The 15,015-nt window shown below is 49.6% G+C and overlaps 1 protein-coding gene across 5 annotated transcripts in view; it reads right to left on the reverse strand.

Moving 5' to 3' along the window:
• LOC134983162 (gastrula zinc finger protein XlCGF26.1-like) overlaps positions 1 to 6,756 on the reverse strand; it is a 68,604-nt gene extending 61,848 nt beyond the window's left edge. For 3 of the 5 annotated variants that reach the window (XM_063948920.1, XM_063948919.1, XM_063948916.1), the window contains exon 1: positions 6,687 to 6,756. The gene's annotated coding sequence lies outside the window, so the exon portion shown is untranslated. Of the gene's footprint in view, positions 1 to 5,872; positions 5,978 to 6,686 lie in introns of those variants that run through there. The other 2 variants (XM_063948918.1, XM_063948917.1) reach the window with 2 other exon arrangements.
• Positions 6,757 to 15,015: the final 8,259 nt, after the last annotated feature.

Genomic DNA, 15,015 nt, shown 5'->3' on the forward strand with positions numbered 1-15,015 from the left:
GTGTCGACCGACTGAGGTAAATGGGCATTTTACAGCCCCTGACGGTGTTTGAGACGCCTGGACAGATACTAATTTGTTCGCCGGCCCTCTCATGTCGTCAACCGGCTTGCAGCGTGTTGACATTGTCACGTAATTTCCATAAATAAGCCATCCATTCCGGTGTCGACTCCCTAGAGAGTGACATCACCATTACAGGCAATTTGCTCCGCCTCCTCACCAATATTTTCCTCATACATGTCGACACACACGTACCGACATACAGCACACACATAGGGAATGCTCTGATAGAGGACAGGACCCACTAGCCCTTTGGGGAGACAGAGGGAGAGTTTGCCAGCACACACCAAAACGCTATAATTATCCAGGGACAACCTTTATATAAGTGTTCCTCCCTTATAGCATTTTAATATATATACATATCGCCAAATCAGTGCCCCCCCTCTCTGTTTTAACCCTGTTTCTGTAGTGCAGTGCAGGGGAGAGCATGGGAGCCTTCCCACCAGCCTTTCTGTGAGGGAAAATGGCGCTGTGTGCTGAGGAGAATAGGCCCCGCCCCCTTTTCGGCGGGCTTCTTCTCCGGAGTTTTAGATATCTGGCAGGGGTTAAATACATCCATATAGCCTCAAGGGCTATATGTGATGTATTTTTCGCCATACAGGTATTATACATTGCTGCCCAGGGCGCCCCCCCCCCCCAGCGCCCTGCACCCTCCGTGACCGCTGTGTGAAGTGTGCTGACAACAATGGCGCACAGCTGCAGTGCTGTGCGCTACCTGATGAAGACTGAGAGTCTTCTGCCGCCTGGTTCCGGACCTCTTCATCTTCAGCGTCTGCAAGGGGGGTCGGCGGCGCGGCTCCGGGACGAACCCCAGGGCGAGCCCTGTGTTCCGACTCCCTCTGGAGCTATGTCCAGTAGCCTAAGAATCCAATCCATCCTGCACGCAGGTGAGTTGAAAATCTCTCCCCTAAGTCCCTCGATGCAGTGAGCCTGTTGCCAGCAGGACTCACTGAAAATAAAGAACCTAAAAACTTTTTCTAAGTAACTCTTTAAGAGAGCCACCTAGATTGCACCCTTCTCGGCCGGGCACAAAAACCTAACTGAGGCTTGGAGGAGGGTCATAGGGGGAGGAGCCAGTACACACCATGTGATCCTAAAAGCTTGCTTTTGTGCCCTGTCTCCTGCGGAGCCGCTATTCCCCATGGTCCTGACGGAGTCCCCAGCATCCACTAGGACGTTAGAGAAAATGTCTTTCTGCTATTTTTTTCTGATGTCCCAGCACTTCCTTAAACTTAACACGTCTAAGACTAAGCTGATAACCTTTACACCCTCCCGTAATAACCTCACCTCCCACAAATGCATTATCTATTGACAGCAGTACCATATCCTCTAGCCCCTCATACACTCACTGGACTAGTGTAACCTACTCTTATCTGGCCTTACTAACAAACTCCTCTCTCCACTCCAATCTATCCTCCATGTTGCATGTTCCTCCATGTTGCTTCCTCATCTTCCTCTCCCTTCAGAATACAACCCAAACTCCTCACACTCCCTTACAAAGCCCTCACCCAACACTCCACCATTTACATCTTTGATCTTATCTACCTTCACACTCCCACCCGCCTTTTTCGCTCAACAAATGATTGCTGCTTCTCCTGTCTACTGATTACTTCCTCCCACTCCCGCCTCTAATATTTTTTTGTCGTGCTGCTCCCTACCTCTGGAACTCTCTCCCTCTCCTTATCAGACTCTCCACCTATCTAGAAAACATCAAAGCCATCCAGTTCTCATCCTAACCCACTGCTCCATGTTACATGCTCACTGTGTCTCCCTCTGTGTCACCTCTGTCTGTTCTTCCCTTTTAAAATGTAAACTCTCACGAGCAGGGCCCTCTCAACTCATGTGCTTTTCCTTACTTCACCTATACCATAACCTTTGGGTTCAGCTGTCCTGCTGCTTTATTGGGTATTATGACTGCTAAGCAACAATGTTTATAAACCTTGTCCATGTTCTGCTATGGTTTGTACTGTAAAGGTGGGTACACACGGAGAGATCAGTGCTTAAATTCTAAGCAATCTGACTAGCGCCCCCAGCGATAGCGTTGCGCGGCCCCGCACGTTGCTATCGCTGGTGCTAGATTGGCCTGAATCTAGGACATTGCTCAGTTCACCGTTGGGTGAAATGGGCGCCCCCCCACCCCCTCGCTCAGCACACATAGCGCTGTGCTGAGCGGGCGGGGGGTGGAAGAGGTGTGTGCTGCGCGGTTTGTGATAAGATCGCTCAGCACACGTGTGCACCGGCCTAAAGTCCCTTCTTTCTTGTTTTGTCCATACTGTTTCTGTACTTTGTAAAGCCCTGCAGACCCCTTATGGCGCCATATAAAAGATAATATATAAATATGCATACACACACCCTGACGAAGTCCAACAGTGACGAAACGCGTTGGACGTGGCCTTGGAGCACGTGACTGACACTTAGGTGTCGAACACTGTGTCCGTGAGCTGAGACACTGAGGAACAAACACCGCCACCAAAGCTGTGCAGAGCGTGCTGCTAGCTGCTATCCGGAGACACTGGTGAACCATCCACTAGCTTGTGTATTTAAACTATGATGTATGTGGGCTTGTTACATTTCAGTGAGTGCGTCCTCATTTTCTTGTAGTTCATATAAATATACATATATAACTTTGGTTACAGCGTAATATTCTGTACAATATTGTAGAAAGAAAGGTGACGTGTTTATGTTGGGTTTTCTTAACTTTTTCCCTTACTATATAGTGAAGTTCCAATCTATTGCAGGGGCGTAGGGAGGGCGGTTTCGGTGGAACGCAAGCTCCAGGCGCCGGAAACTTCAGAGGGCGCCGGGCAGTGGCGGCGCTGCAGGGACCTCACCCAAACCGCACGTCCTTTGTAGCCAGCACCGGCTTTTCACAGATGCGGCCCGGGATGGCAGCAGCAGTGAGACAGAGCAGCACGACAGCAGGGTTCTAACTGGTGGCTGCTACCTGCTTAGCTCCAGTCACCCGTGTAGCTGCACAGGAGGAGGCTCCGCCTCCATAGGAGAGGCCGGTGATGGTATGAGAACATAATTAAACTGGAACTGAGGATGGTGATGTGACTGGGGCATGAGTATGGTGATGGGGCAAGGGGCAGAGTATGGTGATGGGGCAAGGGGCAGAGTATGGTGATGGGGCAAGGGGCAGAGTATGGTGATGGGGCAAGGGGCAGAGTATGGTGATGGGGCAAGGGGCAGAGTATGGTGATGGGGACAGGGGCAGAGGATGGTGATGGGGACAGGGGCAGAGGATGGTGATGGGGCAGAGGATGGTGATGGCGCAGGGGGCAGATGATACCGATGGGGCAGGGGGCAGAAGATGGTGATGGGGCAGAGGGCTGAGGATAGTGATGGGCAAGGGTCCGAGTATGGTGATGGGGCTGAGTACGGTGATGGGGCAGGGGGCTGAGTACGGTGATGGGGCAAGGGGCTGAGTACGGTGATGGGGCAAGGGGCTGAGTACGGTGATGGGGCAAGGGGCTGAGTACGGTGATGGGGCAGGGGGCTGAGTACGGTGATGGGGCAGGGGGCTGAGTACGGTGATGGGGCAGGGGGCTGAGTACGGTGACGGGGCAGGGGGCTGAGTACGGTGACGGGGCAAGGCGCTGAGTACGGTGACGGGGCAAGGGGCTGAGTACGGTGACGGGGCAGGGGGCTGAGTACGGTGACGGGGCAGGGGGCTGAGTACGGTGACGGGGCAGGGGGCTGAGTACGGTGACGGGGCAGGGGGCTGAGTACGGTGACGGGGCAGGGGGCTGAGTACGGTGACGGGGCAGGGGGCTGAGTACGGTGACGGGGCAGGGGGCTGAGTACGGTGACGGGGCAGGGGGCTGAGTACGGTGACGGGGCAGGGGGCTGAGTACGGTGACGGGGCAGGGGGCTGAGTACGGTGACGGGGCAGGGGGCTGAGTACGGTGAAGGGGCAGGGGGCTGAGTACGGTGAAGGGGCAGGGGGCTGAGTACGGTGATGGGGCAGGGGGCTGAGTACGGTGATGGGGCAGGGGGCTGAGTACGGTGATGGGGCAGGGGGCTGAGTACGGTGAAGGGGCAGGGGGCTGAGTACGGTGAAGGGGCAGGGGGCTGAGTACGGTGAAGGGGCAGGGGGCTGAGTACGGTGACGGGGCAAGGGGCTGGGTACGGTGACGGGGCAGAGGATAGAGATGGGGCAGGGGGCAGAGGATAGAGATGGGGCAGAGGATAGAGATGGGGCAGAGGGCAGAGGATAGTGATGGGGCAGGGGGCTGAGTATGGTGAAGGGGCAAGGCGCTGAGTATGGTGACAGGGCAGGGGGCTGAGTACGGTGACGGGGCAGGGGGCAAGGCGCTGAGTATGGTGACGGGGCAGGGGGCTGAGTACGGTGACGGGGCAGGGGGCTGAGTACGGTGACGGGGCAGGGGGCTGAGTACGGTGACGGGGCAGGGGGCTGAGTACGGTGACGGGGCAGGGGGCCGAGTACGGTGACGGGGCAGGGGGCCGAGTACGGTGACGGGGCAGGGGGCCGAGTACGGTAATGGGGCAGGGGGCCGAGTACGGTGATGGGGCAGGGGGCTGAGTACGGTGATGGGGCAGGGGGCTGAGTACGGTGATGGGGCAGGGGGCTGAGTACGGTGATGAGGCAAGGGGCTGAGTACGTGATGAGGCAAGGGGCTGAGTACGGTGATGGGGCAGGGGGCTGAGTACGGTGTTGAGGCAAGGGGCTTAGTACGGTGATGGGGCAAGGGGCTGAATACGGTGAAGGGGCAGGGGGCTGAGTACGGTGAAGGGGCAGGGGGCTGAGTAAGGTGAAGGGGCAGGGGGCTGAGTACGGTGAAGGGGCAGGGGGCTGAGTACGGTGAAGGGGCAGGGGGCTGAGTACGGTGAAGGGGCAGGGGGCTGAGTACGGTGACGGGGGGCAAGGCGCTGAGTACGGTGACGGGGCAAGGGGCTGAGTACGGTGACGGGGCAAGGGGCTGAGTACGGTGACGGGGCAAGGGGCTGAGTACGGTGACGGGGCAGGGGGCCGAGTACGGTGACGGGGCAGGGCGCCGAGTACGGTGACGGGGCAGGGGGCTGAGTACGGTGAAGGGGCAGGGGGCTGAGTACGGTGAAGGGGCAGGGGGCTGAGTACGGTGATGAGGCAAGGGGCTGAGTACGGTGATGGGGCAGGGGGCTGAGTACGGTGATGGGGCAGGGGGCTGAGTACGGTGATGGGGCAGGGGGCTGAGTACGGTGATGGGGCAGGGGGCTAGTACGGTGATGGGGCAGGGGGCTGAGTACGGTGAAGGGGCAGGGGGCTGAGTACGGTGAAGGGGCAGGGGGCTGAGTACGGTGACGGGGCAAGGGGCTGAGTACGGTGACGGGGCAAGGGGCTGAGTACGGTGACGGGGCAAGGGGCAGAGGATAGAGATGGGGCAGGGGGCAGAGGATAGAGATGGGGCAGAGGATAGAGATGGGGCAGGGGGCAGAGGATAGAGATGGGACAGGTGGCTGAGGATGGTGATGGGGCAGGAACTATGTGTGTATGACGTGAGCTTGCTCCGGGTGCCATTGCTCCATACTACGTCCCTGATCTACTGTTAGGTGTAACACTACCTCGGTACGAGGTATTTTATGAGTTTAAAAACACTGGTCTAAAGAGACATTACCGGAGATCTCAGCTGTGTTACATCATCATTCTGACCAACGCACTTTAATGTAGTGGACTTAAAAGAACGTGTCCTAATTCTCTTCTAAAAATAAAGTGACACCTTGTAGTGTGCATCGCAGATAGTACAGATAATATGGGTACATAGAGACCCCCCCTCTCCCCAGACATTCATCACTGATAATCCTGAACCTTTACCCAGGTCACAAGAGACTGTTCCATTTGTACTATAATAACTCGGCACCAGAGTCTGCTCCACCTGTATTATAATGTAACACCAGTGTCTGCTCAGCGACTTGAGTCCTATTGGAGGAAGAGCGGGATGCATATAAAATTATATAATAATAATAATAATAATAAAATGACAACACAGTCTGCTCTACCTCTACTATAATGACATGACATGACATCTGGGTCTGCCACACAAGTATTACAATAATAGGATGCTATAATCTGCTTTACCAGTAAAATATTACCATGGCACCAGTGTCCGCTCCACCTGTATTACATTAGCATGACATCAAGGTCTTCGCCACCTATATTCTTTTAGCATGAACCACCTGTATTATCAAGATGGGGCACCAGAGTCTGCCCCACCTGCATCATAATATTATTAATACCACCAGTATGGTATTATATTAGCATGACACCACAGTCCGATACACCTGTTTTACCCTTCTGTCCTATCTGTATTATTATATGGCACAAAGTCTGCTCTGCCTGCATTATAATAAAATTACATCAGAAAAGGCTATGCCTACATTATATGAGACAACAGAGCCTGCTCCACCAGTAGTATCACAACAGGCTACCAGAATATGCTCCAACTGCATTGTAACAGGGCACAAGTGTCTACTCCATCTGTATAACATTAAGAGAGACAGCAGACTCTCCTTTACACGTATTATAGCAAAGGGACACCAGAGTCTGCTCCACCTGGGTGGCAGCAATATAATAGGATCTGCTCCACCTGTACTATGATAGCACCATTACTGATAATAAATGTCATTACCTGCTGCCCCAAAGCATCCTCCTCCTCCTCCTCCACTCCCTGTGTTACCTCCTACTCAACGGTTTCCAGGAAGTTACAGGTGAAGATAAACACATCCTGTCTGTGGAACGCAAATGCCGGAAGCTGGCTGGAACGCACAGGCCGGAAGTGATGTCTACCGGCTGAGAGAGACATTGATATTACTGGCAGAGGGTAGTGACGATGATTGGTAGACACTTATCACGTGGCTGCGTTTTCTTCTAGCAATACACAAGAACAGCTGTTAATAGATGTGGGGGTTGGTCTGTTGGATGCAGAGGGACACAGACAGCATAACCCTGTTCCAGGGTACTTTATGATACTATATTATATATATTTTTTAGGTGGCAATATTATATGCATTTGTAATATTTAGAATAGTGACCATAACATGTATCAGATGTGACGTATACTCATATATAGAGTAATATACATAACAGAAAGTCAGGAGACACTCGTTTAACGTATAATTATATAAAATAATATACATAACATACATCAGGTGACACTATATTGATGAAGCAGATTATATAAGTATAATTGACACATCAAATGACTTCATGTTGATTCTACACAGTATATAATTATTTAATAATATACATCAGCTGACACTACATTGATTTAGAATGAAGTATAGTTTATACATAACACAGATGACATGACACTGCACTGATGTAGAATATGTAACGGACATACAGTGCCTTGCTAAAGTATTCACCCCCTTTGCATTTTTCATGTTTTGTTGCCTCAGAACCTGGAATTAAAATGGATTGTTTGACGGTTTGCATCATTTCATTCACAGAACATGCCTACAACTTTGAAGATTTTTTTTCTTTTTATTGTGAAGCAAACACCTTTTGCGGCAATTACAGCTGCAAGTCGCTTTGGATAAGTCTCTATGAGCTTGCCACATCTTGCCACTGGGATTTTTGCACATTCCTCAAGGCAAAACTGCTCCAGCTCCTTCATGTTGGATGGTTTACGCTTGTGAACAGCAATCTTCAAGTCTGACCACAGATCCTCAATTGGATTGAGAGCTGGGCTTTGACTAGGCCATTCCAACACATTTAAATGTTTCCCCTTAAACCAGTCAAGTGTTGCTTTAGCAGTATGCTTCGGGTCATTGTCCTGCTGGAAGGTGAACCTCCGTCCCAGTATCAAATCACAGGCAGACTGAAACAGGTTTTGCTCAAGAATATCCCTGTATTTAGCACCATCCATCTTTCCCTCGACTCGAAACAGTTTCCCAGTCCCTGCTGCTGAAAAATATCCCCACAGCATGATGCTGCCATCACCATGTTTCCCTGTGGGGATGGTGTTCTTGGGGTGATGGGATGTGTTGGGTTTGCGCAAGACATGGCGTTTTCCTTGGTGGACGAAAAGTTCAATTTTAGTCTCATCTGACCAGAGCACCTTCCTCCATACATTTGGGGAGTCGAATGTCCCGGCAAGTTGTGGGTACAGTCCTCAATATCCAAGCGAGGCTGTTGGGACAATCCAGTAAGTCATTTCTTAGGTTTGGTGACAGGGTGATTAGCAATTCAGAAGTTCCTCCACCACTTTTAAGCCCTGTGTCCGGCAGTACAAACTAGCTGGCCATATAACCACACCTGGGTCAAAAGGACTGAGGGCCATGTTTCCTGAAGAGTCTAATGGGTCTGGTGGAATTATGATTAGCAATCCACTATTTTTCAGTCCTTCACCAGATTCCCAATTACTTGTCCCTGGTAGCAAATAACTCTGGGCCCAAAACATACTTGTACATGTCTGTCCCTCTCCCACTCGTTTCATGATCTCCCACCTGAGAACAAGCAAATAGTGGGATGCTGGCTGAGAGCAGTTTCCCTCCTGGTGGTGCATTACATCCCTCACATCTGGCACTTCAGGATTGTGTGTTTTCTCCATATTTCCCAAACATACATTTGTCAGGTGCATGAGGACGGGAACATGCTGGCGCTCGGCCATGGCTTCTGATACAGTGTGGGGCTCTCCTCCCCACTCCCCGGATTGCATGCCCATAATCTGCCAAATGGCAGTAACATGTTGCGGCTCCTGCCCTATTGCCAAAGGCAAATTGAACTTAGGCTGCAGGGAAGTAGCAAAATCCAACAATTTGTCTCTTAACTCTTACCCCTCAAAAGCCACTTGCACTGTTCCCTCAGGTAATTCCCCATGTGGCTGCAGAGAAACTGGCCAATTCCCCTTCCCCCAAACACAACACTGTGAATAGCTCAGTAGCCAGGACTGGTAGATGCTCACCTGAAGTATTCCTTTGGAGGCTCTGTTGCTCGAGTGGTGGTAGAGTGACTATGGTGACTTCTTCCTCAATGTCTTGCTGGCACTCTGCGATGGTTTCTATATCCTCCAAGCCCGCAAATGGCCAGTTGTAACATGGCTTAGGTTTGTCACTGCGTCAGGTGTTTCACTGCGACATTCCCCCAGGAAGGAGGTAAGGGGTTGCAAGCAGTGCTTCATTGCATCTACTTGGTCAAGGTCGGCCTTCCCCACTGTAACAAACTGGGCAGACAGTTCTTGGCACTCTCTCACCAAGTTCTCATCTTCCAAGTTCTCATCTTCCATCTCAACAAAACTAAAGTTGTGCAGTTCCTCCTGGGGTGCCTGGATTGTGGTCACTGCTTTCTTCACTCCGGCACTAGCCTCCTTCAGTATAGAACACTGGGCAGCTTCTTCCCTTGGGTATGGGAGAAGTTGTTGCATATGGTGCCTTTCAGCATCCACACTGCGACACTGGTCTCGCAATCCTGGGGTATCCAGGAGCCCCCCAATCTAATGCCTCTTCCTCTGGCTGTATCTGGGGAGACAATTTACTCTGGACTTTCCCTTCCGTCTCTGTATATTGTATTCTTTGTGTCATTTTGTTCACTGTGGCAATCACTTCCTCCCTGAATTCCACAAACTGTGGCTCCCCCAGCAGATTCCATATGGCTGCTTCACTTCTGCAGTGCATGAACGCATTCTCCAGATGACACAACTTGTCCTGTATGCTGGATCCTCTCCACCTGCTGATTACCCGCTGAGCTTCATTCTAGTACTTCCAAATGTACTGCATCTTTGTAAAAATAAATAACATATCCGGCTTCCCAGCCTGCCGATATGCTGCCGAACCTCCATCCACAAGCTCCCCTGCCCTGGTTCCATTACTTGTCCTCTCTGCCGGGTCCTGGACCATATCCTCCTCTTCCTCCTCCTCCACACAAGGGTGCTCTAAGTCCCACTGAGCCAATTTTCCAATGAGGGACCCCTTGGTATCCACTGCATTGATGACAATATTTCTTGCATGACACAGTTCTTGCAGGACTCCCTTCTTGTTGTGTTTGTTGGTTTGTGCTGCTGCCTCCATTATGTTGTGATATATTGCTTCTGTGCTTGTAACCTGAGTAATCCCTCTGCGAGTATGGGTCACTGGGTCGACCACACTTAGGTCGACAGTCATTAGGTCGACCACTATTGGTCGACATGCCGTAGATCGACAGGGTTGCTAGGTCGACAGGGTCTATAGGTTGACATGTGCTAGGTCAACATAAAAAAAGGTCGATATGAGGTTTTTAAAAAAAAAATTGTGTCATTTTCTTCGTAGAGTGACCGGGAACCCCAATTAGTGCACTGTGTCGCTGCGCTCGGCACAGGTTACCGTTCCCGATTGTTGTCTATGTGGATCGTAAAGTATGAAAAAGTTGAAAAAAATGAAACAAATGGTGAAAAACTCAAGTCGACCTTTTGTCATGTCTACCTAGCACACGTTGACCTATATAACATGTCGACATACTGCATGTCGACCAATGGTGGTCGACCTAATGACTGTCGACCTAATGATCGTATCTCCCCTCTGCTTGCCACCAAATGTGAAGATACCGGGTTCCAAATCACTCAGGCACGGTGGTAGATGAAAAACCAACAGGGGTTTATTGAACAGAATGGGATCTAAAAAGCTCAGCACACTTCTGTGATCCAATCCCACGTGACAATTCCCACCACAAACTCCTGACAGAACATTACTTCTTAGTCAAGGCGCGTAGAATCTTTTCCAGCAATACAGAGTCCCAGGTAAATCCAATATAATGGGTTCCATAGCAGAACATTACTACTTAGCCTAGGGTCAAAGAACCTCCCTCCAGCTATCTGGGAAGCTCTACTTATACCGCCAGAAGCTTCATATTGCAGAGGTGTGCGCAGTGGTACAAGTAGAGATACTGAGTGACAAAAAATGGGCGTGGTCATGTGTTGTGATGGGGCGCGGCCACATGCTGCTAGTGGGAGTGGCTACATAACACTAGTGGTGTGGCCACATGACACAGACCCTTTTTTGGGGGGATTCTGGAGGCAAGGCTAAAAATATATAGTAATGCCTCCAGTATTATAGAAATATATAGTGATACCTCCAGTATAATAGAAATATATAGTAATGCCCCCAATTGAATAACAATATAGAGAAATGCCTCCATTATAACAGGAAAATACAGCCAGTCGCACACACAGTAACTCTGACAAAGTGGGAGGAGCAGTCATGCTGCCAAGCACCATGGTCTTGTTGATTTGTGGCACATTATAATTGTGGCAATGGCAAAGTGTGTGGCAGGTGGTATTGCGTACCCACTGCCAAATTCTTAAGGGTACCCCGTACCCGAGCGTACCCGCATACTTGCACCACTGGGTGTGTGTGACTTATTTGTCTTAGGATCTTACAGCATTGGAATACAATACATATTCTAATCAAGGTGAATACATCAGTTAGAGAGACACAGTGTCTGGCCATCTTACTGCTGGACAATAGGGAGTAAAACAAAAGGGACAATGGTACCTTAAATAAGTCAACCTTTAAATGTCCACTATATGGTGTAAGTAAACAACAGGAAACTTGAATGCTTACAGGAATAACCCACATACAGTGTAACAGATAACATAATACAAGGCATATATTACAATATTAAGGCTGATTTAAACACAGTATAGGGGGAGCAGGGACATACTATGGGGGTAAAAAGTACATATTTGACATGGGAAATGAGCCATAACTACATTAATTGTCACAGCCCTCTCATTTCCTCACACTCTTCTTGCAAGTCCTTGTTCTCCAAAGATCTTCTGGACAGTAGGGGTCATTCCGACCTGATCGCACGCTGCAGTTTTTCACAGTCGTGCAATCGGGTCTGAACTGCACATGCGCTGCGGCAGCAATGTGCAGGCGCGTCGCTGCCCGATGAAGGGGGACGCCAGGCAGCGATGAAACTAAAGAAGATCGGGATTGCAGCACCAAACGCAAGGTGATTGACAGCAGGAAGCCGTCCCTGGGTGGCAACTGACCGTTTTCAGGGAGTGTCGAGGAAAATGCAGGCATTTGCAGGGCGGGTGTCTGACGTCAATTCCGGGACCTGACAGGCTGAAGTGATCGCAGTGGCTGAGTAAGTTCAGAGCTACTCAGAAACTGCACAAAACGTTTTGGCACAGCTCCCCTGCACATGCCTTCGCACACTTGCTAAGCTAAAATATACTCCCCCATAGGCAGCGACTATCTGATCGCACGGGCTGCAAAAAATTGCAGTGTGCGATCAACTTGGAATGAGTCCCAGTGACCCTTGTTCATCCCGGGTTAGGACTCGTAGAACTGACCAGCAGATCTTCTAGCCTATGATAGCTGCTTGTCACATAAGGCGTGATGTGCCTACCAGTACTGGCCTGCCACCAGGACTTAAACTACTGGTGGTAGTACAAGCTTAACCCTGTGTGCCCCAGTCAATGCCGGTAGAATAAAAGACCCAAGGAAGAGAGGAGTTACTCAGAGACAGATGACAAGAGAAAAAAAAAGTGACTATATTGTCAGGGGAAACACTGGGAGAACCGAAGATATAAATGCTAAAGAGTACGGACAGAGACTAGACTAGAGAAGCAAGGTCTAGATGCAATGAGGGCACAGGAGCACACAGACAACAATGTGACAGATTATGCCACTGGCACAGGGCTGGACACAGGTACTGAAAAAGGTGTAGTACGGTACGCAGGTAGAGAAATCCACGGCTAATACTAGGACCAACAGACAAGGGCTCCCGCTGCAGCCAGGAACTACGGAGGTAATTCAGACCTGATCGCTAGCAAGCGATTTTTGCACTGTTGCGATATGATAGTCGCCGCCTACAAGGGGAGTGTATTTTAGCTGTGCAAGTGTGTGAACGCATGTGTAGCAGAGCTGTACAAACAGATCTTGTGCAGTCTCTGCGCAGCCCAGGACTTACTCAACCGCTACGATCACATCAGCCTGTCTGGGACCGGAATTGACGTGAGGAACCCTCCCTGCAAACGCAAGGACACTCTTGCGTTTTTCCAACCACTCCCTGAAAACGGTCAGCTGCCACCCACAAATGCCCTCTTCTTGTCAATCTCCTTGCGTTCGCCCGTTCAAATGGATTCTTCTCACAAACCCATCACTGAGCGGCGATCCGCTTTGTACCCGTGCGAGGTGCCTGCGCATTGCGGTGCATACGCATGCGCAGTTTAGACCTGATCGCCTGCTGTGTGAAAACGCAACCCCCTATGACCAGCAAGGAGTGATAAACAAACAAAACACATAAAGGAAGCAAGAGCCAATCACCAGGGCAGAACAGCCAAGCCTCCCCTTAGTAGCATAAACCTCTCTCTCTCTCTCTCTCTCTCTCTCTATATATATATATATGTGTGTGTGTGGTGTCTTGTATGAAACTGTATAGTATCGATAAGGGAAGAGGGGGAATGGATATCTTCTGCACTAATCAAAAGTCAATTAGTATTCCATTAAATGTAATAATACCCCATTTATACATGTATTGTGGTTTAATCCGAAATCATATATTTGGGGTGCTGCCATAGACAATAAGGTAGGAGGTAAGAGTAAGATAGAGAAGATTGTCTCTTGGTTGGCACACTGTAGGAAGAGAGAGTTAATTTGTTTAAAATATGGCTTTAATATTAATCCATTAAAAATTATGTGAAATATATATGGAAAAAATACAATAGATAAAAAGATACTATATCAATTTAAAAATGTGCTCACTGTGTCTTATTTGTTCTTGTATCACTTATAATTGTATTCATTTTTGTGAGACCAGACCGACTGAGCAGTTGTCACACAATCCTGCTCTTGATATATTAACTGGCACCGGTAAGATCACCTATATAATTTTGGGTCCAACAAATTACACTGCTCAAAAAAATAAAGGGAACACTTAAACAACACAAGGGGGATAATTCCGAGTTGTTCGCTTGTTGCCGATTTTCGTAACGGAGCGATTAAGGCGAAAATGCGCATGCGCATGGTACGCAGTGAGCATGCGCTAAGTATTTTAGCTCAAAACTTAGTAGATTTACTCACGTCCGAACGAAGAATTTTCATAGTTGAAGTGATCGGAGTGTGATTGACAGGAAGTGGGTGTTTCTGGGCGGAAACTGACCGTTTTCTGGGAGTGTGCGGAAAAAAAGCAATTGGTTTCCCCAGCACCCTGAATGATAACAGTAACCAGATATAAATCCCACACGATAATAGAATTCAGAGATCTTCGTTACACATATTTGCGCAAATGTGTGGTTAAGCCCCAAAGCCGCGCACCTGAATGATATCACTAAGCTAATTGAGCATTTACCAATCTATATGTCTAGTGTGCGGAAAAACGCAGGCGTGCCAGGCTGAAACGCGGGAGTGTCTGGAGAAACGGGGAGTGGCTGGCCGAACGCAGGGCGTGTTTGTGACGTCAAACCAGGAATGAAACGGGCTGAGCTGATCGCAGTGTAGGAGTAAGTCTCGAGCTACTCAGAAACTGCTAAGAATTTTCTATTTGCAATTCTGCTAATCTTTCGTTCGCAATTCTGCTAAGCTAAGATACACTCCCAGAGGGCGGCAGCCTAGCGTGTGCAACGCTGCTAAAATCTGCTAGCGAGCGAACAACTCAGAATGACCCCCAATGTAACTCCAAGTCAATCACACTTCTGTGAAATCAAACTGTCCACGTAGGAAGCAACACTGATTGACAATCAATTTCACATGCTGTTGTGCAAATGGAATAGACAACAGGTGGAAATAATAGGCAATTAGCAAGACACCCCCAATAAAGGAGTTGTTATGCAGATGGTGACCACAGGCCACTTCTCAGCTCCTATGCTTTCTGGCTGATGTTTTGGTCACTTTTGAAAGCTGGTGGTGCTTTCACTCTAGTGGTAGCATGAGACGGAGTCTACAACCCACACAACTGGCTCAGGTAGTGCAGCTCATCCAGGATGGCACATCAATGCGAGCTGTGGCAGGAAGGTTTGCTGTGTCTGTCAGCGT

The sequence above is a fragment of the Pseudophryne corroboree genome, assembly GCF_028390025.1.
Source record: "Pseudophryne corroboree isolate aPseCor3 chromosome 3 unlocalized genomic scaffold, aPseCor3.hap2 SUPER_3_unloc_1, whole genome shotgun sequence".
Lineage (NCBI taxonomy): Eukaryota > Metazoa > Chordata > Amphibia > Anura > Myobatrachidae > Pseudophryne > Pseudophryne corroboree.